The following is a 24,321-nucleotide window of genomic DNA, read 5'->3' as shown; positions in this document are numbered from 1 at the left end:
CACTGGGTGATCTGACTGGGTGATCCGACTGGGTGATCTGTTGACCATCCAGTATCCTTAACATGCATTTTTAAAAATCCTTATGTTTGTAAAACCGAACAAAATACACTTTCGTCAATTTATCTATCACATGAACCTAGATAAGATTTCTTTCAGCAATATCTTTGATGTCACTCATGTTTGTATTCTTTTCAAAGTACTGCAGAGGCCGTCTCATCGGCGCACTTTGGTGAAGGAAGTGGACAGATTTGGATGGATAATGTCGCCTGTGTATGTAATGAGACATCTCTTGCAAAGTGCTCCTTTGCGGGTTTTGGGAACCATAACTGTCATCACTCCGAAGATGCTGGGGTCATTTGTCATTAAAGGGGAAGGAAATTAAAATATGTTGTGCAATAAATCAATTAATTATCATCTACTATAATTGTAAATCGTATTTATTTTCATTAAAAACCCTGGAACAATGAATAAATCAAGAAAATCGATCGCTTAATTTAAATTTCCCGCCGCCATGGGGGCTGCCATTGAACTTTAATCTATGACGTCACACCATCTATTCCGGTTTGTCTTATCAACATAACATCATGCATCAGTATATTCGCTCTAAATGACAAGTTCTGGAAAATTTGAAACAATATTGATTTGAGACCGTTCTTTTACCTTTGCAAACTACAAACTAACGTCAAATGGATCATGTTCGTTGAAATCTAAAAGCAGAGATTAGTGTCGGAGAAATCTCCGCGTAAAAGTGGAAATTGTCAACAGATGCCAAGTATCATAGAAAATGTCTGCCATCGTTATTTCGACATGGTAATTTTGACTTTAAAGAATGAATTTTAAACATCCCGATTACAATTATAACATTAATTCAGTTAGCGAAGAACTTGACTTGGATTAAAAAATTAAATTGAGGTCGTTTTCAACTTTGAATGATAGCAGATTAACAGCTGCCATTTACTTATAAAAATTCATATATTTACGCATACAATGATACATGTATTTATTCTTTAGATTGACGTGTGAACTCAAACATTATCAATTTTGTTTAGTCGATTATTTGAGTAACACAAAGCCATAAACCAGCGTTAATTATATTCAGAGCACTGAGTACATTCATTTGTATATGTAAACCAAACCGGAATAGTTGGTGTGACGTCAAAATAATTATTTTGTTTTTGTTTTTAATACAAAAGAGTTCTACATCATGTCAGCCTCCAGTTGATACGATTTCTCCAACTTTAAACGTTCATTAAAGCTTAATAACGTATTTTATTTTCAAAACAGCATGACCACATGTGATAGTTCACACCACTTTATTAAAATAAATAAATTATGTTTTTGACTTTCCATCCCCTTTAAACATTTTCTTTAGTTGTAAATATACATTGACGTTTTATACATGTTGATTGTTGCCACAAAATCTATTTATATTGTTATATTATTACGTATAAGCATCCTTTAGGGAACCTATAAAACGTTCTTTTTTAACTATTCTTTTAAACTAGTAGCCGTAGTGTACCTCTCTGAACATTGTGTCAGCTATAGAATTGGTCAATTCTTTTTCTTTTGTTTAATTACTTTATTTAAAATGCCGCATTGCAGACCTTTCAGACAGTGGCCATGATATCTCCATGGCAGATATAATCAGCTAAGAATTTAGTGACCCCTTTTCCTATTAGGGGTAAGCTGAAGTATTTTATACTTTTGTAATATAACTACAGTTACTTTTTTTTTAACATTACTGTTTGTATTAAGTATTTTTGTTACTTTATAACACACTGGTTTTACGCGGTAGAACTGATAAGAAAGGTGTTTTTTTCGCGCATGTTCTTGTGTGGTCACGTGTCGAGTGTGTGTGTTTAAACTTGGAATACAAATGCATAATATATTTGTATTTTTGCCACGTAATAGCGTGTAATTTGGTTATTGTATAGACTATTTATTCTTTGTTAAGTAGTGTGATACTTTTAATGCTATGCATTGTTCGTATTTGCCGTGGTTTCGGGCTGCTATATGGCGTGCTGTTGTTGCCATAAGGTTATCTCAATGTAAGGTATACTATGCATGTTACTCAAGATATGTTCATTGTTTGATAAGATAAGGCATTTAATCGGTTTCTGGCAGTCCATCGCCATGATAATACCTGTGTGCTACTGTATCACGCAATGCCAGTCCTATACACCTCTAGTCTAGATCTGTTTCCTCACAGGATTTTTTGTGCCTGTACTAGAGATTTGTGACAACGGAGAACTTTCAATTTTATTGTTTATGACGTGTAAGATTTGTGTTTATTTGTTTATCTTTATAAGGCTGTCGTGACAATTTTACTTTAATAGGATTTGAACAGTTGATCATTTATTCTTTATTAATTTTATTGTTGTTTTTCCCCCAAATATGCATATGGGTTAAACAGAAAATCATAATTAAGAGGCAATATTTTTGAAAATCGATCTATGTTTTATAAAATATTTGTTAAAATAAAGCTATATGCAACGACAAACAAGTGTTGTTTTGACGGCAAAATTGGAACGATTTTTTCTACTAAATGTATTCGGTTTATTGTGATCGGCTTTGGGTGATCACAGTTGTGTCCATATAAGGCATCCGGCAAATTTAACTATTTGCACACGCATTGCGCCTTGCACTATTTTATTTACTATGCAATGACATCCTTATTTAAATCTATAATTAGACATTTATAGATTAGACATATATAAATACCTCTTATCATTTTACCCTGAAAATAAAACATTTATTGGGTTACATATATAAGGATTCAAATCACGTTTTTTTTTAATTTATACTGTTCAATGTCAATATATATCCACAAGTTAGTCGTTAACCCCCCCCCCCCCCCACCGCAAAAAAAGTTTGGGCTATATAGAAATCACCCTTTTCTATGCTGCTTGCACGTCTCTTTGTGTTCCTTTACATCTGTATCCGGTTCATATCAGTCTTTTTGAGAAACACTGGAAGTTTCTACTTCATACAAGGATTGTTTATGACCTAAAGTTTGTCATAATAAAGTTTTGGCCCAAGGTCATTTGATTAAGTCACTGGAAAAAAAAGTATAATTCGTGTTAGGTCCAAATGTTTCTCATAGAAAGAACTATATTCACAAAAGATTTCTCGTGTTCTGAGGATGTGTCTTGATCTTGACCCTAGGTTATTTGTTTAAGGTCATTAGAAAAAAGTTTATAAATCATGTCTGCTGAAAACACCTCTTATTGATAAAAAGTGATAAATTTTTATTATTTTGTCTGTCCTATTATGAGTATTAAATCCACCTAATTCGCATTTCTCTATTGTTTTGAAAAAAAAAATTGTTGAGGCATTACCACCTTCTATAGGGAATTTTCCTTAAGTGTGTTGATGGTTTGACAGATATGATTTACAAGCACAAATGGCAGTAACAAAGAAGTACTCATGCACCTGTAACGATGAACTATAACTTATGCATGAGTTGTTTAATTATGACCGCAATGAAAAAGAGGGGTAAATTTGTAAATGATTGTCAGAGTACATCTTTTTTCTTATTATTGTTTTGTAAAATATTACAATTATCCCATAAATAAATATGTTAAACAACTTTTTCGTTTTGAACAACGATTGGCTCTTTTGTCAAATAGGTGATACAGTAGAATTTGTATTTTCTGGACAAATAGTTTTTGAAAAAAAGTTTTAAAAGAGTTTTCTACATACTCTAATGTAAAGCTTGACCCCCGTTGTGGTCCCAAGCAAACCCGCTTTTCAAAATATAAGCTTATCTTGACAAATTGTTATCAAGAAGAACATTTTTAGAGATTTCCTCCATTTTTATATCCACATGTAAAACTCCTAAGATCACCCATCGTGGCCCACACTCTCTCCGGCAGTACCCGATGATGCTTCTACAGGGGTAAGAGCTTTTCTGAAAAATAGTTTTTGAAAAAAAAGTTTTAAAAGATTGTCTCTATATATTCCAATGTAAAGCTAGGTCCCCCTTATGGCCCCGCCCTACCTCTGGGGACCACGATTTGAACATACTATTGGATAATTTGCCTGCCGAGGTACGTAAGAAGGAAAAAAACCCACTAGGATGATCATTCAGCATACTGTAAAAGTGGTTGTTTACGCGTGGGAGAAATTTGTAAAATTGGTTACACTGTTATCTTAAAACTGAGTAAAATACCTCCTGCGTGTGGTTAAAAAAATCAAAATGTAAGTGTGGTAAATTCCCCTTCCGAGTATTTAATACCCATGTGTTTTGTAAGTAATTAACCACCACTTAACCACGTAAATAACATCTTAAGTTCCATTTAAGTACAATTTAAATAATGAGCCTTACAAGCAAAGGCAACGGTATTATCTGCTTTGTCAGCAGGTACCAGTACAAAATGATCGTGTAATCTATCTAGTTCTTTTTTCACTTCTAAATTATCAAAAATAGAAGGATGAATGGTTTTCACACTGCGTTTTAATCGCTTAGTCCATTCTGATATGTTCAGGTCCGCATTTTTAGCTCACCGAGACGAAGTCGGGGGGAGCTTATGCTATACCCTCGGCGTCGGCGTCGGCGTCGGCGTCGGCGTCCGGACCTGGTTAAAGTTTTTGTTGCAGGTCCTGTATCTAACTTATTACTTGTCCTATCTTCACCAAACTTGCATGAATGATGCATCTGGACCTACTAATGGACTTGAGAGACTTGGATGCTGAATCTGGGCCATGAATTTCAGATGCTGGAGGAGGTTAAGGTGTTTGGAGCAGGTTAAAGTTTTTGTTGCAGGTGCCCTTTGATAGCCATTTCTAAGTTACTACTGGTCCAAACTTCACCAAACTTGCATAGATGGTGTGTCTTATGATACTGATGCACCTGACAGGCTTGAATGCTGAATCTGAGCCATAGGTTTCGGATGCTGGATGAGGTTAAGGTTTTTAGAGCTGGTTAAAGTTTTTGGAGCAGGTGCCCTCTGATGATTATATCTTACTTACTACTGGTCCTTACTTCACCAAACTTGCATGGATGGAATGTCTTATGATACTTTTGCACCTGACAGGCTTGAATGCTGAATCTGAGCCGAAGGTTTCGGATGCTAGATGAAGTTAGGTTTTTCGAGCAGGTTAAAGTTTTTGTTGCAGGTGCCCTTTGATAGCCATTTCTAAGTTACTACTGGTCCCAACTTCACCAAACTTGCATAGATGGTGCGTCTTATGATACTGATGCACCTGACAGGCTTGAATGCTGAATCTGAGCCATAGGTTTCGGATGCTGGATGAGGTTAAGGTTTTAAGAGCTGGTTAAAGTTTTTAGAGCAGGTGCCCTCTGATGATCATATCTTAGTTATTACTGGTCCTAACTTTACCAAACTTACATGGATGGTGTGTCTTATGATACTGATGCACCTGACAGGCTTGAATGCTGAATCTGAGCCATAGGTTTCGGATGCTGGATGAGGTTTAGTTTTTTTGGAACAGGTCACATGTTTAATATATGTAGGTAATAGCACTATTTCAAACTTGCATATATGATCTAACTATAATATAAATGAATGGCAGAGGTAGCTTCAGATGCAGAGCCTGATCTCCATTATCAAGGATGCTAAAAAATATATCTTAGTTATTTCTGGTCCTAACTTCACCAAACTTGCAAGGATGGTGCGTCTTACGATACTGATGCACCTGACAGGCATGAATGCTGAATCTGAGCCATAGGTTTCGGATGCTGGATGAGGTTAAGGTGTTAAGAGCTGGTTAAAGTTTTTAGAGCAGGTGCCCTCTGATGATTATATCTTAGTTATTACTGGTCCTTACATCACCAAACTTGCAGGGATGATGCATCAAATGATACTGATGCATCTGACAGGCTTGAATGCTGAATCTGAGCCATAGGTTTCGGATGCTGGATGAGGTTTAGTTTTTTGGAACAGGTTACATGTTTTATAGATAATAGCTTGCATAATTGATTTAACTATAATATAAATGAATGGCAGAGGTAGCTTCAGATGCAGAGCCTGATCTCCATTATCAAGGATGCTAAAAATTCTCCTACCTCACTCAAACCTGCTTGATAGATGTGTTTGTTGTTAAATGATTTAACATGATTTCTATGATATAGTATTCTATGATATGATACACTATTGTTTTATATGATACAATGTAATATCATACATTATATTGTAAAAAGTTATATGATATGATATGATATTGTATCAATTTTTTTGTACATTATTATATGATATTGTATTATGATATTGTTATGTATAGTATTGTATATTATTATACAATATTGTAGAATATGATATTGTATAATATATTATTTTATCGAATGATATTGTTTCATATTATATTGCAATATATGATATTGTATCATATGATACGATATTGTATATTATAATTATAGCATATCGTATGATACAATATTGTATAATATGATATTGGTTTATATAATATATTGTTATATAATACATGAAATTGTATTATATGATATTATAAGATATCATATAATATGATATTGTATAATATGATATTGTATCATATGATATGATATTGTATAAAATGATATTGTATTATATAATATCGTACTGTATCAGATGATATTGTATCATATGATATGAAACAATGTTTTATCAAATTATATTGTATCATATGATACAATATTGTGTATCAAATATGATACAATATCATACAATACAAAATTATACTATATTATACAATATAATATCATATGTTACAATATTGTGATGTATTATGTGATATGATATAGTATCAAATAATGCTATATTGTATTTATATTAGATATTATGATATTGTATTATGTGATTAAATACAATAATGTATAACACGATACAATGTCATATTATATGTTACAAAATCATATTGCATCAATATTTATTACAGTATTATATTGTATTAAATGATATATATTGTAAGTTTCATTGGATGCAATATCATATTTTATATTATTGTATTGATAAACATTGTATCTTATAATAATGTATGAAATGAACATAGGATTATCATACAATTTTTTTACATATGATATACGATATTGTGTCAAAACAGTATCCATGAATATCCAAGATCATTAACTATGATTTTCATATCATATGATAAAGGTGGTTTTAAAGGTGATGCCTCATAAAGTTGATGCCTTGTCTCGGTGAGCTTTGTAATCTGTGATTACCTATGTTTTATATTTGCTGTTTGGCCCATCGTTAGGTGTATTCCTCTACAGAATTCATAATATGTATGAAATTAATTCATGTTTAACAAAATATACATGTAATATTGGTTTTTAATTTTATTTAGCAATTACAGTTACCGGTATTTCATATGTAATTTTGTTACATTGACGTGCATAAAAATAACATTAATTCGTTGAAAATCATCTGTTAACTTCTGCGTGGCCATTTCTTAGTTTTGCAGAAGTAATCATAATCTTGCAACTGTTAATTACATGTATCCTAAAGCGTAAAAAGATTAATATTTTATAGAGAACGTTGTGAATACAGTTTTAGGCGGACTTTGCTGTAGACATGAACATTGTCAATGTGTTTCTATGCAAAAGTAAACCAAAAACCGAACAGAGTCAAAATAGAATATATAAATGTAGACTATAGTTCTACTAAATAGTTATACATAGAGTCATGTAAAAAAAAAAGCACAAATCGACCTCCTTAATAAAAGATCTCAACAACTAGTTGAAACTCATTAAACTGCTATAATTAACTTATACTTCTTTAGCGAGAACTTCACAGTAAACTTATCTGAAATTATATGTACATTCATATTAAAACAAAATAGCAAAACCAAACTCGATAAAATTACACTTGTTCTTCATGTATGTGTTTATAAAATAAGGCTTATCATAGTTATAAAATTACGCTTAACGAGATATATTCCTTGTGCTGACTTTTTACCTTGATTTGTCAGTGATCCAAAGGCAAACAAGTCACACACTTATTCTTTAGAAGTTTTTTACTCAAGGAGAAAATTTCATTTAAAATAGCTTTACAAGAGCTGTTTGATATATAATGTGTACTGTAGCACAGTGCGATAAATCTTGAAAAGCTATATACTTGATATTTTAAACGGCATTAACATGAGCCAAAAGCTTCACAGTTTTAATCTAAAGTCATTTAAATAGAGCAACTCGTCCATTATTGTTGGAAAAAAGTTGGGAACGGGATGAAATTAAAAAAAAAAACATATACAAGATCGCACAAAACTCAATTATTCGGTAATGCAAATTTTTGCTAATCTTGGGACCTGATAATGTCTTATGAGATATTTTGAGAATGATGGAGAAAGACATTCCAAAGTGGAAGAAAGTCTGTTAAAGTCGCAGCAAAATATGGCCAACTTGTGCCTGTAACAAGCGGGTACGAGTGCAAACTGACAAGCAATTTCTGAAAAAATTGACTGAAAAAGCCGAGCGATGTTCCGATTGAGCACAAGGCGTGTTTGTTATTGCATGTGTTTCTCATGAAATGGTGTAGCCGTAAAAATTCCGGTGCCGAAGGACAGAAGTGTTAAAGGTCGGAATTACCGAGATGTTATTCTTAAACAAAAAAACTCATGAGAAAAATGTCATAAATGATGTCAGGATTTAAGGATGTTTTTCTACTTATAATGCTCCATCACATACATCTGACCTTGTGAAGTCAACGAAGGTTACCGTCTGATCACACCCATCATACTCTCCAGATCTAACACAATTGCAGCTTTTTCCTTGTTCCAAAACCATTTCAAAACTTGATTTTAAGATTGAAATTATGTATTTCAAGTCGCGAAGAAGAATTTGAAGCGATGAGATGTTCATTTTACTATCTGAGCTAGTTGAGAGCTTTTGAGACATCGTACAATAGACAATACATACTGAACAAGCCTCGTATTTGATTTTAGTCACTTTTTATTACTACCACTGATCGAAGATGACTAATATTATCTCGTCAAAGTTTGTATCTTAAAATTGTAAATGTATAACCTTGTAAACTGAAACCGATGTTGATTCTTTTTTGTACAGTTCGATCCGGAAAATATACCATTTCTGGAGAAAAGTTGTTTTCAGGCTCTTTATAATATACGACATCTTTAAATGTGCGCTTGAGTCTTGTGTCCGTTTTAACAAAAACGTTCTGATTGTTAATACGTATGTGGCTTGTTATTGCTTTGGACGTAACCTATTCAAGATCAATTAACCAAATTCATAAATGCATGATTATCACATCAGTTTGTCCCTACACATTAATATTGTATTCTTGTTTTCTTGATCTCAAGATGTACAATACATGAACACCAAATTGTTCGTTGTTGGATCTTCTGATTCATTTCGCGGAAAACATATAAACACTTACATATTTGTACTCTTCACAAGATGAGTTGATCTAGAAGTTTAAGAAAGGCTCTTATTATGTCATATTATTTTAAGTCTCCATAGCTTCAGAAGCTTTTCAAAAATGCGATAGGAAAGTTAACCAAGTAATAATTTTGTAACAAAAAATGATACAGTGTATACCTACATATATGTATGAAATAGTGTTGTTTTAAAATTTTGCATTTATGCTTGTACCTCTTCATACAGAATGGTACATATATCGTCATTGTTTAAAGTACATCGACTTGTCTAATATTATATGTTTAGTACATATGTTTAACGCATAATTGAAAATTAAATATTAATAGCTTATAAATCAAGAAAAAAATCGTGTCATGCATTGCGCTTTTTGATGGCGCTTTATCAAAGAAAATGATGATCCAAAGTTGGCACATTCATTATTTTAATTCAAATTTAAACTCGTTCTGTTCAATAATTGAATTGAAATAATTGTTTGGAGAACTATTCAATTTTAATTGCTTAATTCAAATGATATTATTAATATCTTCAAATCATTTGCTTTTGTATAATAAATTCAACTCTCTGCTTGCTATTTACTTTCAGATTTGAAAGGGAGATTACAAATTGTAGGGTTACCAATACTTCAAACGTTATTGAAGCTTGTATCTTAATAGATTTTAATAATTAATGCTAACAGCCTTTCAATGTAGGTAGTAAATCAATGAAATAATATCATCCCGACTATAAATTAATCAACAATGTTGTTTTTAAAAGAAAATCAAGTCAATTTGAATTCGTATAGTTATTGCATTTGAAAAAGCTGACCGTTTACTTCAAATTATTAAAACTAAATCATATTTAACTAGAGCGTGAAATGCGAAATAAAAAACACCGCAATATTATATCAGTTCAGAAACTTATTTATTGATCAAGAATTCATATTTCCTATAATGCAACGTTTTCGTTTTCACCTTTTTTTTATTTACTCATGGCAGACGTGTAGTATTTCTTTAGATGTCTTAGTTTTGCGCTTTTTACTGAATTTCAATTTTACAGGTGCGTGAAATTAAATTTTTTTTATTGTAAACGAGTTACATGGCCTATAAGACTTATACAGCGAAATACTTTAAACCGATTTCTTGCATTATGATTACTATCGGTTTAATTGAAAATATGTTTGTATATTTGATTTGCCCTCGGGTGAACAATGTTTAACTTTCACTTTCGTTCATTTTTAAATTTCCTACATTTTTATTTTATGATTAAAGTCTCAATCGTTAACTATATGTAGTAATAAATAAAATATGAAAAAATAAAGGGTATATTATTCCAAATAATGAGGTGTGCTGCTTTTTGCTGCACCATTTTCATTTCATGCGTGGTTAAATGTGTGACTGCGTCCCATACGACAGAAGCATAATCCTTTTTCGGACTTATCAATTTTTTCCACAGAACTATGTCAATCAAAGGTGTTCATTGATATACATAAACCTTTTGTTTGTATAAGCATAATATAACTTTGAATTAACTAAAAGAAGAAAACACCCACATATAATCAAGACAGAATCAGACCAAACAAATAAGTATGAAGAGATGAGAATTTTTTATATGTACAATAAGTAACGCAATTATTATATCACATACCGCCATATCAAATACATTAGTGGATCCAGAAATATGCTAACACCTTGTAGTTACTTTTATAATAACAATCTTCCTACAATACTATTTCAAAAACCATCCTACAAATATGTTCTCTTAATCAATTGTGTTAGCCTTAAGTTGGCGCACAAAATAACACTAAAGCAATATGAGCTGCAATTTTCATGCTGAATTTTTTTTAACAAAAATGTTATTTTCTACAAAAATGACAACAAATATCATAGTTTTTTCATTTCTGTTAGCCTTATTATAGTGGGAAAAGCCGTTAAGAAACCTTAATTGAAGCAAGATTGAAATATTGTCGTCCTGTACAAAAATTGGATTGCTATATATATTCTTTAAAAGAGAAATCTTTCTTCTGACAAAAATCAATGATTTTTTCAATTCTTTTTTATCGTAAATGTTAAAGTTACATGCAGACTGATCGTACTAGCAGGGTTTTGCAGCAAAAAAAAATTCTTAAAACTTCAGCTCATATTGCTTTAATAAGAAGCAAATGATATGAAATGAAAGCACACAATTTTTTATTTTTTCTTGTTAAAAAGATTATTTTGATTATTTTAAGTCCACGGGAACGTTTGCTTTGAAGCCCAACATATAGAGAATGCATTCATTGATTTTAAAACAAATTATATATTCTGCATCCAGTTAAGCGTGTCTATTAACCGAAGAAAAAATAAAAAAAAGGTGGAGAAAAAAACCCCAAGATTTCTCAATATGCTTCCGGCAGCGAGTGGAAGTACTGGCGAATAAAAAAGGTACCTACACCAATCTAGATGTAAATATTATATCATCTGCATCAAATATCTATGTATTTTTAGCCATTCTTTAGATGACTCAAGAACACAATTTCACGCAAAATATTGGACAACTTTAGGAATACTACCGGTCTGCCATGAGTAAATGAATAAAATGAAAACGATATCAATGCATTACATTATTATGAAATCATTAATCAATTAATAATTAAATACTTATTGTCATTGATATGATAACAGTTAATTTTAGTTGTATTTATCCGCATTGACGGTATGATTCATTACAACTTTTTTCATAAAATAAACACTGTTGATTTATCTACAGTCGATATATCAAATTATTGATATGCTATAGATACACAGAACATCTGTTAGCATTTATTATTAAAAGTTATCTGATATCAGTTTCACTAATAATAACGATTTAAGTATTGATAACCATACAATTTAAAATCTTTTTTTTAAAAACTGATTCACAAAAGCCGGGTGAAAAGATATCAAAGTTTAAAGACAACTCCTGGGGATCATGTACTTTACACCATTTACACCATTCATCATAATGACATTAGAAAGAAGAATATAAATAAGTTTAGTGGTAAGGATCTCAACAGTTTTCAAGATATTTGGTATTTTCCTGTATCATGGGGTCAGAACAATCCCATAAAAATACATGAAGAAAAAATACCCCTTCCTCCCTGTAATAACTTATAAAAACCTCAGTAAATCATTTGTCAATCATGCGAGGTTTAATTTGATGTGTAGGATTTTTTTTTACCAGTTTATAAAACTTTTTAGACTCAAAATTATCTTTAAAATCATTAATTGATCATTCGACAATTAAAAAGAGTGTAAATTTAAGGGGTTTTTTATTTCAAGGAAAAATAAATGCAAGGGTTTTTTTATCTTGAGGAATAAAAACGTCATTTTATTCAGCCGACCGCTGATTGAAACGACATTTCGTTTTATTAAAAGGATTTCATGGACTGACACATGTAACTTACTCAATAGCGAATGGATAATGTCTCGGACTTTTGACCCGTACATCCCAAATTCGAATTCAGGGGCTTTTGTTGTTACTTACTGGAATAATTAGTTTGGATATTCATTTTTTTATCCCCAAACTGCAAATTTTTTAGCTTTTTGACATTTGTACAGCTTATTTATCATTATATCTTTCATTTTCAACAAAATTCCTGTTAATTCAAGTGACTTTTTCCAGGTGTGTTATTCCACCTTAAGGAGGGATACATTCGCGGCTCAAGGAATTTTTTTGGGGAAGCGGGGGGGGGGGGACAGTTATGTGAGTTTGCCGGGGGGGGGGGGGGTGTCCTAGGCATATGTTTGGCAATTTGAATTTTGGAGGGGGGGGGGGGTCTGGAGTCCCTGCCCCTTCTTTAGATCCGTGCAACGGATAAATGTAAATTTTTTGCTACTATTACACAACAAGGATTAAATTAAGTTGTTCAAAACCTTATTGCACATTTATAGGACAGTCCCTATCATATCCAAAGATACGATGTGTCTATTCATTAAATCATAAGAAGAGTTTTGGGATCTAGGTTTTGTAAGGAGTGATTAACGTCAATTTTCTGCTATTATTTTACTCCCTGGATGAAATTTTTCCAAAACCTTATGCACATCTATAGGACAGCCCTTATCATATAAAATTATGATGTGTCTATTTATTGAATTATAAGAGGAGTTCTATGATCTAGGTTTTTTAAGAGTGATAAATGTCAATTTTCTGCTATTATTTGGCTCCCTTGATGAAACTCAAAATTTTTAAAACCTTATGCACATCTATAGGACAGCCCTTATCATATAAAATTATCATGTGTCTATTCATTGAATTATAAGAGGAGTTCTGGGATCTAGATTTTTAAAGAGTATAAAACGTCAATTTTCTGCTACTATTGGACTCCTTGGGTGAAATTAAATTTTTTAAATCCTTATTGTACATCTAAAATATAGTCCCAATTATATCCCAAGAGATGACGTAGCTACTCAAAAAGTTGTAAGAGTGCCGGGAACCATACTTTTTTGCAAAAAACGTTATTTTTTGTTGCCGTCTCCCTAATAAATAAAAAATTTCTGAAACCTGATCAGACTTAAAATCGACACCCAAATCATGTTTTATGAAAAAAAAAGTTTACGTTTTTGAAACCAGATTTTTTTGTTAAAAAAAAAAAAAAAAAAATACAACAACAAAAACAAAATTGGCATTTTTCGATCACCTAATGCCCCCCCCCCCCCCCGGACAAACTTGAAATTTCCATTACTTATTGCGCATCTACATGTATAGGACACCTCAAAACATATACCAAGAAATGATTTATTTATTGTTTTAAATGTAAGAGGAGTTCGAGGAAGAAGTTTTTTTTTATGAAAAAAAAACGTCATTTTTTACCAATTATTTAACCCCCAAGACTACAAGATACTTTTTGAAACTTTTTTTTTACAAAACTACATGACAACCCAAATCAAACACCAAAGTTCAGTTTCCTGGTTTATAAGATTTTAAAACAGTTTGAGAAAGTTAAACCTGACAGACGGACGGGCAAATAGACGGACGGACGGAACAGGGTACATGTAACAATAATATACCCGAATTTTCTTCAGAAAGTGTGGGTATAACAATTTTAAACAGCAATATTTCATACATAGTTATAGCATTAATTGTTAATACGTATACTATGACGCCAATAAAAAAAATCAAAACATGTTAAGCACATCTGCACACATTGTGCTATATTTCCAATAAGTTTGGTTCTTTCAGTAATCACCACTGGTTTAGAAAAAGTTTATAACCTCGAAACAGGAAATGGACAAACGAAAGTGCTCTATAAAAATAAAAGTTTGTCATTTTGTTATGATTGCAAAATGTACTTTATTATGTATCAGGATAACTAAAACGGTCGAACAAGAACAGTAACTGTCTAACTTATTAAAAACTTGATTTGTTTTAACGCCTCGTGAAGACGGAAAACCTTAAATACTGAAATCTTGAGCAAAATGCAGAGGTGAAAACATTTAGAACATAGCCCCATATTTGAAAATTGTTAGCATTGGTTTTATTGGATATGTTCTTAAAGACGGTTTACGATTTGTTTTTTCAAAATGTTCCGATTTTCGGGAATGGCCTCTGAAATATCATATCTGCTAAACAAGAAGCACAAAAAGTGAAAAAGTCAACTGTATATTAATAATTTGACATGTTAAAGTGTCAAATAAGCTTCAGCACACTGTTAAAAGAAATTATGGATATAAGTCCAAACCTAGCTCTTGTTTTTCAGCAAAGTAAAAGTGTTGTTAATTTCTATGTGTTAGTGTAATTTATGTTTCAGTTTCGCAGCCAATAATATCAATAGGATGAGCGAGATATAAAGTATTGAATAAAATGAGGGAGAACCATTCCTGTGTCATCAAATATTCATTGAACAAAGGAAAATATTGTATGGATCTGATTTAAAACAAAAACTTAAATTTGTCAAATTTATTGAGAAAAAGATCTGGTGTATTACATTAGGTCATGTTTGTTAAAGACTCTCTAACTGTACATGGTCGGGATACAACCAGCATTATGTATCAATGCACGATAATGGGTACATATATGCCAAAGAATGTGTATATTCCTGTACTTCTCTGTGTGTTTATTACATGCAGTTGTAATCTAAAATCGTCTGCTATGAATGAGGGCTTCGAGTTCGGAAAAAAGCTACCATTGGTCCCATTTAAGTTTTTAGAAAAGTTTGGGTTGCAGATGTGTTTCAGGGAATGTGAAGCCTACGGTGCATGTTTGTCTATTAACTACAACCGCCGACACCTAGTTTGTGGGCTGAACAATGGATGGAAAAACAGCACTCTTTCTTTGATTAATGACAGTGACTATGTCTACAAAGAGATACTACGCCCAGTAAGTTCTTTTTATTCAGTATGTTTTCAGCAGACGCAATTTTTAATTTATTTTTTTTTGGGGGGGGGGGGATTTTTCAGGAACTGTTTTAAATTTTGACCTCATTCAGCTACAGTTTCAGTATAATTTTTGACCTCATTTCCGACATAATTCTTTATCTAAAAAGTTTTAATAAAATCTTCTGGTAGTTTTGGTTTTGAGCTTTCAAAGATATTGTCCAAATATTACGTTTCATTGAATTATTGTAATGAGTCAAAAGAACAACTTCCTTTTGTTTAAGCAGGACAATTTTATGGATGCTTTTATTTAATTGCGGAAATTAATATACAATAATAAAATTATGAAATATAATGTAAAATATGAATTGTACACAAGTAGTTAACCGTGAGCACTGTTGTCAGTAAGAATTAATTAATCTTTTTAAGAGCACGCCGTCTTTGCTTTTTAAGAATTTTGTTTTCTGATTTGGATACTATCTTTGTATCATATTTACATGTATATATTATTGCCGAAAAACACTAACAACATAGCTCTAATACGTTGATACTTTGTTTTACGGACAGAGGCTTATTAAAACATCAGAGTTTCCTTCATGATATCATATAAAAATTAAAAAAAATCCATTATTTTAAGATATAGAATTGATTCATTTTTCATTTCTTTAATTTTCTATAACTAATTTTTTTTCTTTTTTTCTTTGAGGACATGATAAGAATTAAATATTTTACAAGTAATTGTAATGGGGGAAGATGCAGGGAAAACCCTGTAATTACTTTTAATGTAGCGAACATTACTTGTTTAGAACAAGTTTACATACAAATTTATGTGTAGGATAAAGGTGGTTATGGCCTGCACATGTGTAAGAGTAGCCAAACATATCCATTCTCTTATTTTTCCCTTTGTCTTAATGTAAATACAGATCGACAGTGAATCGGGTTGTGACCCTATACTAAAAAAACATTTAAGAAAATATACTCACCATTCATCAAGTTGCAACGTTTTAAATTTTTAAAGTGAAATAATTATTTGAAAGCTTAGAGTCAGTGCATGCCGCAATTGGGATTAATATAGTCATCCTTAGAAATTATGTAACAACATGTAGTTGTTACGTGTTTTACTCGAAGTCGTAATTGTATCTTTAAAAAAATATTGTACTTACTTGTTTGTTTTTCCTTTTTGGAACACTGGATGATAGGCAAACAAAACTTGTGGAGCTGTGACTTGCAATTCTTACTCGAAATGTGTTCGATCAGCATTTGGTAATTCGGTCTGCATTCCCGTCGGTAAGATTTTGATACTTCCGAAAGTAAACAAAAACATGTATCTTTGTGCATATCATTCCTTTACTTATCAGGAATAAACAAGAAAGTATTAAGAAAATTGACAATGAATTTGTTTGATTGTACAAATCCCGATTTAATCCTTATTAATTGTTCTTCATTGCATATGATGTTTTATATAATGAACATATTGGTGCCCTGAGGAAGGGACAGCTTGTTCAGAAAATAGTGTTTGTGTCCAGCACCATTTTTAGTGCTAAATTCATTCAGCGTGTGTTCTTGTCCATGCGCATGTGGCTGCGATTATTTCATGTAAACTTACTTGTTTCCTTTTTCAGTATTTATGCAAGTGAGACTGGCAAACGGGAGTCATTACGGAGAAGGACGTGTAGAAGTATTGTACAACAACGTATGGGGAACCGTCTGTGACGACATCTGGACAGTTAGCAATGCTCAAGTTGTCTGCAGAATGCTTGGATACAAAAAGTAAATATTTGACTGGTGTTATATTTTCATTCAATACATGAACCTGGCATTTTAAATGTTATTATTTAAGGTCAGACGATACGTTTCTCAATGTTATATAACTTTTTCCAGGAATTTGTTTTTTATTTACTACTACTTTGACATTATTTCTTGCAAAAAATAAGGATACATTACCAGGCATTTCTGCAAAATACTAGAGTAAGCAATTTCCTATATAATCTTCTTGAAAATACACTAAGTTTTGAATTGCTGATATAAAAATGCATGTGTATATAGATACAGCCGGGGCCAGGGTTTGAACTTACGACCTTAGAAACCTCCGCTCTTAGCATTGAGCGGCCACCGTTCTAACCATTCGGCCATTTAGGTTTAAGATTGCAATAGCATAAAATTCTAATCATTCAAAAAATAATTATACATATTAATTTTAATGGAACTCTTTATTTCGAGGAGATACAAAAAGAGGAACGTGTCATCTGGTCTTAAAGTATACTATCAAATGAATTAAATGGTGTTATATGACAGCCTTTTTTCATCCTTTTTGGCATGTATTTTTGTGTTATTTTTGTCAGTCAAATGATACAAAGACGACAGGGCTGCCCAAAATTATATGAATTGTGTTTCAATCTAATGTATCTTAAGGGGACAAATCTCTTGTATGACATGTCAACAAAAGAATTTTTTACATTATAAAAGTTTTTTTAAGCGTGGCTGTAATATTTTGATTAAAAAAAAATGTTAATCTAACCACCAGTACCGGTGCTCGACCGTATTTGACCAAAGTAAAGGTTTATGTTATGGCGAAATGGACTATCAGATGAGGCTATATTAAACTTATACATTGAGTTACAAAACTTTATATCAATATATCAAATTATTAACTGTAAACCAACGTTCTTTTGCGACGACATTGTTTTGCCATTTCCAAGTCATACCTGTAAATTAGTTCACTGACACAAAACACAGGATGAACCTCTGCCATTCAGTCAACTGAAAAGTGACTGAAAGGTAACGGAAATGGGGCTGAATGGCATAGCTATGCCATTCAGTTACCTTTCCAGACCATTCAGTTTACATTCAGTTGACTGAATGGCAGAGCTTTATCCTGTGAAAAATTCGCGACTTAAACAATGAAGCTTATCTAAATAAGAACAAACAAGCCACGAGAAGTTTTTGCAATAACATTGCCATCGCAAATCTTGTTTACAGCAAATAATTATCTTGTAATTATATAAGATCTAGATTCAGTGCTTATAAAGTTGAAACATTAGCATATTATTAAGTTAATACATTAGCATGTTATTTAATGTGCATTTGTTAAGGGGTAGCTGATATTATATATTTTCCGAGCTTCATTGGGAACCAGAACTCCAAGGCCTTTTTATGGAATGATACTGAATTTATTGTATAAACAGTTTCCACGGGTGATCTTTAATCATATACTATTATATTTAAAACACTCTCATTCCATACATTAACCATTAACTTTATCTTAAGGTATCCCACTCCTCAATGTTGTTGTATCAAGATTTTCTTGAGAAGTATATCATTGAAATCTGTAGACAAAACAAACTTAAAAATACAAAGATAATGGGGGATCAGTATCCATCCCTCTGAGTTATGGCCCATTTAATTTGACCTTTTTGCACCTAAAATGCAATTTCATCCTGATTAGGATTTGTTGTCAGTATTTTTGATTAAGCAAACTTATTTCTTCAAATATTGTTTTTAATTATGCACAATGGTCACACTGAATAGTGGGATTACGAACAAATTTGTACAAAGCTGCATAAATTTTTTTGTGACCTTTTTGCACTTAGAATAGACATTTTCTTCAATTGTTACAATTGGATATGAAATAAAAACTTGTTGAATATCAAGAATTTAATAAGATTAATCCAGTTTGCCTAAATATGTAATCAGTATCATTTTGACATAATATAACATGGGGGTCAGTGAAGTCAAATTTTAGATATAGGGCTTCAAAGGTAAAATTCTCGCAAAATTTGGCTTAAAAAATTCAGACATGTTCTATATATATGCATGATTTTATGCTAAACGGCTTTCACATTCTCAAGATTTGATTTTGTACATGTCACACAGAACCTATAAAATATGTTACAAACCTATCAAATGTTAAAAATGTGAATAATGATTAAAGTATAATAAAAAGAAAAGTATATTGAAAATTCATAAAATTGCTTGTTTCTGTCATTTTCGTCTAAAAAACCTTCCGCACGAAAAAATAGTTCCCCAAAAAACTTGTTTGATTCTTGAATTCAAATGGATTTTCTTTATGAATGTTGTGTAATTATGAAATAATAATCTATCTGTGATGATTAAATAAATAAAATCATATTCATTTTAAATATAATGATCATCTGCGCAATGAAATCAAAACATGAGGAGTGGGATACCTTAAGGTAGATAGTACACGTATTGATATTACATAGATTTAATTAAAATAACTCACCAAGTATAACAGCGATTTATGACTACAAAATAAATAGTCGAGTTGTCGACTCTGTTTTTGATGGCATCATGATATAAATTCTCAAAGTTCGTGCTAAAAATTACTGACACTCACTGGAACCCGAAAAACCAGTCTAACACACCCATTCATTCACCGATCCGCCCGCCAACGCAACCACGTGACCTCTTGTACTACTGTCATACTAAGAATAAATGAATGAGTGAATGAATAAAGCAGCGTGAAACGAAACAAATGAACAATGGGAAATGAAAACATAAAATGTTGAAAAGAACGCAATTATGATGAATTATGAACTTTGTAATTAGTCCTGTGACATATCTCTGTAATAAAGAAATAGATAACTTAAAAAATCGTTTATTTATATATGTAGATCAGCTATTGCTACAACTAGTGCATATTTTGGTCAAGGAAATGGACAGATTTGGATGGACGATGTCAACTGTATTGGCAATGAAACAATGCTTACGGATTGTCAATTCCTTGGATTTGGTATTCATAATTGTGTACATGCAGAGGACGCTGGTGTGATATGTCAGTAATAGTGAACTCTCTCAGTATAAACTGCGATAGCTGCCTCAGATGATTTGTTTTTTAATGTTTGTTTTTGTTTGATAGAGAGGTTACACTGTATATGATCAAGCAAGAACAGTACTTTACTGTCGTATATTTACATTTTCCAGTGTCTTTGCCTGTGATAATACTACGTATCGATTTTGAACTATATAACCTTTAATACAAATGACGTCAAATTGAGGCGCCAGCGGGGTTTGCATATTTTTATTTGAATATCTAATAGCACGATAGCTTAAAATTATATAAATATAAGTAATAAGGAATCATTCTTTGAATATTATGAGGTGATAGTTCCGGTCGGGGCGTGATCAAATCTATCATTAAGCCTTTAGGGCTTTATTGGATTTGATCACGCCCCGGCCAAAATTATCACCTCATAATACTCAAAGAATGATTTCCTATTCCTTATATCGATCCAATTTTAAGCTAATTGTGCATGCATGTGCAGTACATGTAAATATAAGTAAGGAAGGGTGTGAAAAATAGGTCATTTTGGACTAAATAAAAAAGAATAAAGAGAAAAGATAAACATTTAAAAAATCTATGCAGATATTACATATTGTCAAACCATTAAACATTCAATGTATATAATTAGAAAGCAAAAAAAAAACATTAAAAAAAAATAGATGTGAACCAGGAGGAAACATTAAAAGTCAGATAACAACAAGGTACAAGAGCAAAAAAATTACTGTACTTATTGTTTACACTTTTGACCAAAATTAAATAAATTGCATTTTACAGATTGATCAGTTCTCTCCAAAATTAAAAAAGGTTTTAGGAGGAAGCAAGTCTAAGTATTTTGTAAGATTTTTTAAAACAAAAATATTATCTCTCTCTCTCTCTCTCTCTCTCTCTCTCTCTCTCTCTCTCTCTCTCTCTCTCTCTCTCTCTCTCTCAAAAATTCGTTGATGGTAGTTGATTACTGTCAAAGTCTCACTAAGTTGACAATGATTTAAGGTTAGTGTAACTTTTGTGGCGCTAGCCACAACGGTAGCACCGTAGAATATATTATAAATTTTTGAAGATTTTTACTACTCAACTTACGGTCCACATTATAACCTAGTATTGTTTAACATTTTTAACTTTTTAGTTGCCTTATTTGCTTTACATTTGCAGGAAATACATCATTTTTCAGGATTAGCAAAGTTGTGATTTGTGATGGTTAAAAAATTAGTCAATGTTAAATAATCCCAATTGTTTAAAGGTTCACAGTCCATATTATAACCTAGTTTTAGAATTTTTAGTTGCCTTCTTTGCTTTATATATGCAGGAAATACATCATTTCCAGCATTTGCAAAGTCATGATTTGTGATGGTTGAAAAATTAGTCATTTTTCATTGTTAAATAATACCAATTGTATAAAGGTTCACAATTAAGACTGATTTTTTTTTTAAATATACAGTCAAAAAATATGAACAATATGTGAATCAATGTTTAAAGTCAATATTTTTTACGGAAAAATACACTTGCAAATATGATTCCTCTGGATCATTGTTTGGCATCATGGCATTGTAAATCAAATTTTTCGTACAAACTATTCCAACGTATCATCGTTATATCGTTTTTAGATAATATCATCACGACACAATGAGATATGTTGAATTACGACTAATATAACTTTGATACACATGCTCAGGGGCACAGAATTACTAATGTACCATTGATTACCTACTGATAACATTTTATTAATGTATTCGGACTTGTTTCTTTGATTATTATGATGTACTTTAACGTCATAACAACGGTCGACGATTACACGTACTGCTGCAGGTAAATAGTTCATATTGTCGTTATCTATTTTTGTTAACACACACACACACACACACACACACACACACACACACACACACACTCTCTCTCTCTCTCTCTATCTCTCTTACTCTCTCTCTCTCTCTCTCTATCAATGATAAAGCATTACTAGATACGTGCATCGTACACTGTACTCATTGCTGACATCTACAAATGAGTTTTCATTAGAGTTTCAGGTTAAAACTCTTAATCATTTATTGTCTACATTAACCATGCTCATATGCGCTAGTACGAAAGTACACTCTAACTACAATAAAAATATATAAATGATTTGATGTGTAGACATTTTTACCCCAATTAAACTAACAAAATATATTTTTTTTATTCTTTTATTGAGTGCCTATATTTAATCGTTTCACGTTTTTTCCCAATGGCTAAGATATATGTTATATCTCTAGTTAGATCATGTTTTCAGTGGTTCCGTTTCACCTCGTGTTGCTTACTCCAAGAAATCGAAACTTTTACATTACCCAAAGATGTTTTGCTTAGAAAAAGCAGAGTACTGTTTGTATCGTTTGGTAGTTTCACCCTATACAATGACAGCTTTTTAAGGGACGTATATTTCTGCCCAATGATAAACAATTAAAAAAAGACATGCTAGCTAATCATAAATGCGTATGAATTTAAATTTTAACCCCCCAAAAAATTAGATGATTTTATTACAAATACGATCGTTTATTGATTCATGAAGTAATTTTTATTTTTAAATCATGTTAACATCTATCGTCGATGTTCGATAAGCTCACTAGTTATTTGAATAAAAATGGAAAGAATTATGCTAAAATGTTTTATTAACAATAGTTTTATAAATGTTTGATTTTTTCCTCCTTTTTACTCAGTGTATCTAATAAAAAATGAAATATCATTGCTTATTTGTTTTTTATGCTTTAATGTCAAAATCTTTGTACAAGCTTATTATTTTTCAGTAAAATATAAACGTCTTTGAAACAAGTTAACTATTTAACTCTGGTCATGTAATCTCTTTCCGTCGGTCATGACTGATCAATGCGGTCACATATTTGACAATACTCATGCATCTTTTATATGAGTGTCTCAAAGCACTATGTGAGTCTTTTTATATAAAAAAATTGCTGTATTTTGTCGGTATAATCATAATTTTGATATTTTTATGCATGTACTTTATAGAAAAAAAATCTAAATCAGATGTAAGCGATTGGAATATTGTAACGCGTTAACTTGCTAGCTTCATCCATATTCCCGATACATAATTAACACAAGTTAATTATAATCAGTGCCGTTTTTATATTGTACATGTATATTTTAGATTATATTAATGGCAATTTGAATAGTGAACCGACCACAGAATTCTGTTGTCGGTTCACTTTTCAAATTCCGTAAACGACCTTGAAAAATCCAAATAAACTTACTTTATTATTGAAACAAACAGTCATATAGTAAAAATTGTCACTGACAATAGACATAATTAGCTAACCTGGCGAAAAGGTAAAAATACGTTACATACTATTGAAATAGAAATACTATTTAAGGGGCTGGATGACACCCTGTATCCCATATTTGGTCCTTCAGATTTAGTTAGGAAAGGGCCCTGGTAATGTTCAGTCGACCCTATACTGCAGGAACTTGGTTTACACGACCAATAACAGGCATAGCTAGTCTGGTGAAACTAGCAAATTTGTATAATATAGATATTATGCTAGCTATATAGCTATTTAGTAAGGATTGTGCACTGGTAGTATCCAGTCGACCCTCAAAAGCAGTTTGATTTATAAGACCATAAATAGGTATAGCTAGCTAGGTGAATATGCAAATTTCGTATAATACAGTAGTAATGGGGATATAATTTAAGGGACTGACTTACTCTAACACCCTGTATCGTATATCGGGGCCTTCATATTTTGTAAGGTAAGAATGGGCCGTGGAAATGTCCAGTCGAACCTTAAAAGGAATTGGGTTTCTACGACCAGTAACAGCATACATGTAATAAGCTTGGTAAAGATAGCACATTTCGTTTAATACAGGTATAATGGGAATATTATGGGGCTGGCTAA

General features: G+C 31.8%; 1 pseudogene; it reads left to right on the top strand.

Moving 5' to 3' along the window:
- The window catches only part of LOC128184052 (neurotrypsin-like), a 32,954-nt pseudogene extending 12,282 nt beyond the window's left edge, over nt 1-20,672 (top strand).
- Nucleotides 20,673-24,321: the final 3,649 nt, after the last annotated feature.

Source organism: Crassostrea angulata, chromosome 5 (genome assembly GCF_025612915.1).
Source record: "Crassostrea angulata isolate pt1a10 chromosome 5, ASM2561291v2, whole genome shotgun sequence".
NCBI classification, from domain to species: Eukaryota; Metazoa; Mollusca; class Bivalvia; order Ostreida; family Ostreidae; genus Magallana; species Magallana angulata.
Note: the sequence above shows the minus strand (reverse complement) of the source record. Positions and strands in the feature narration are given on the sequence as shown.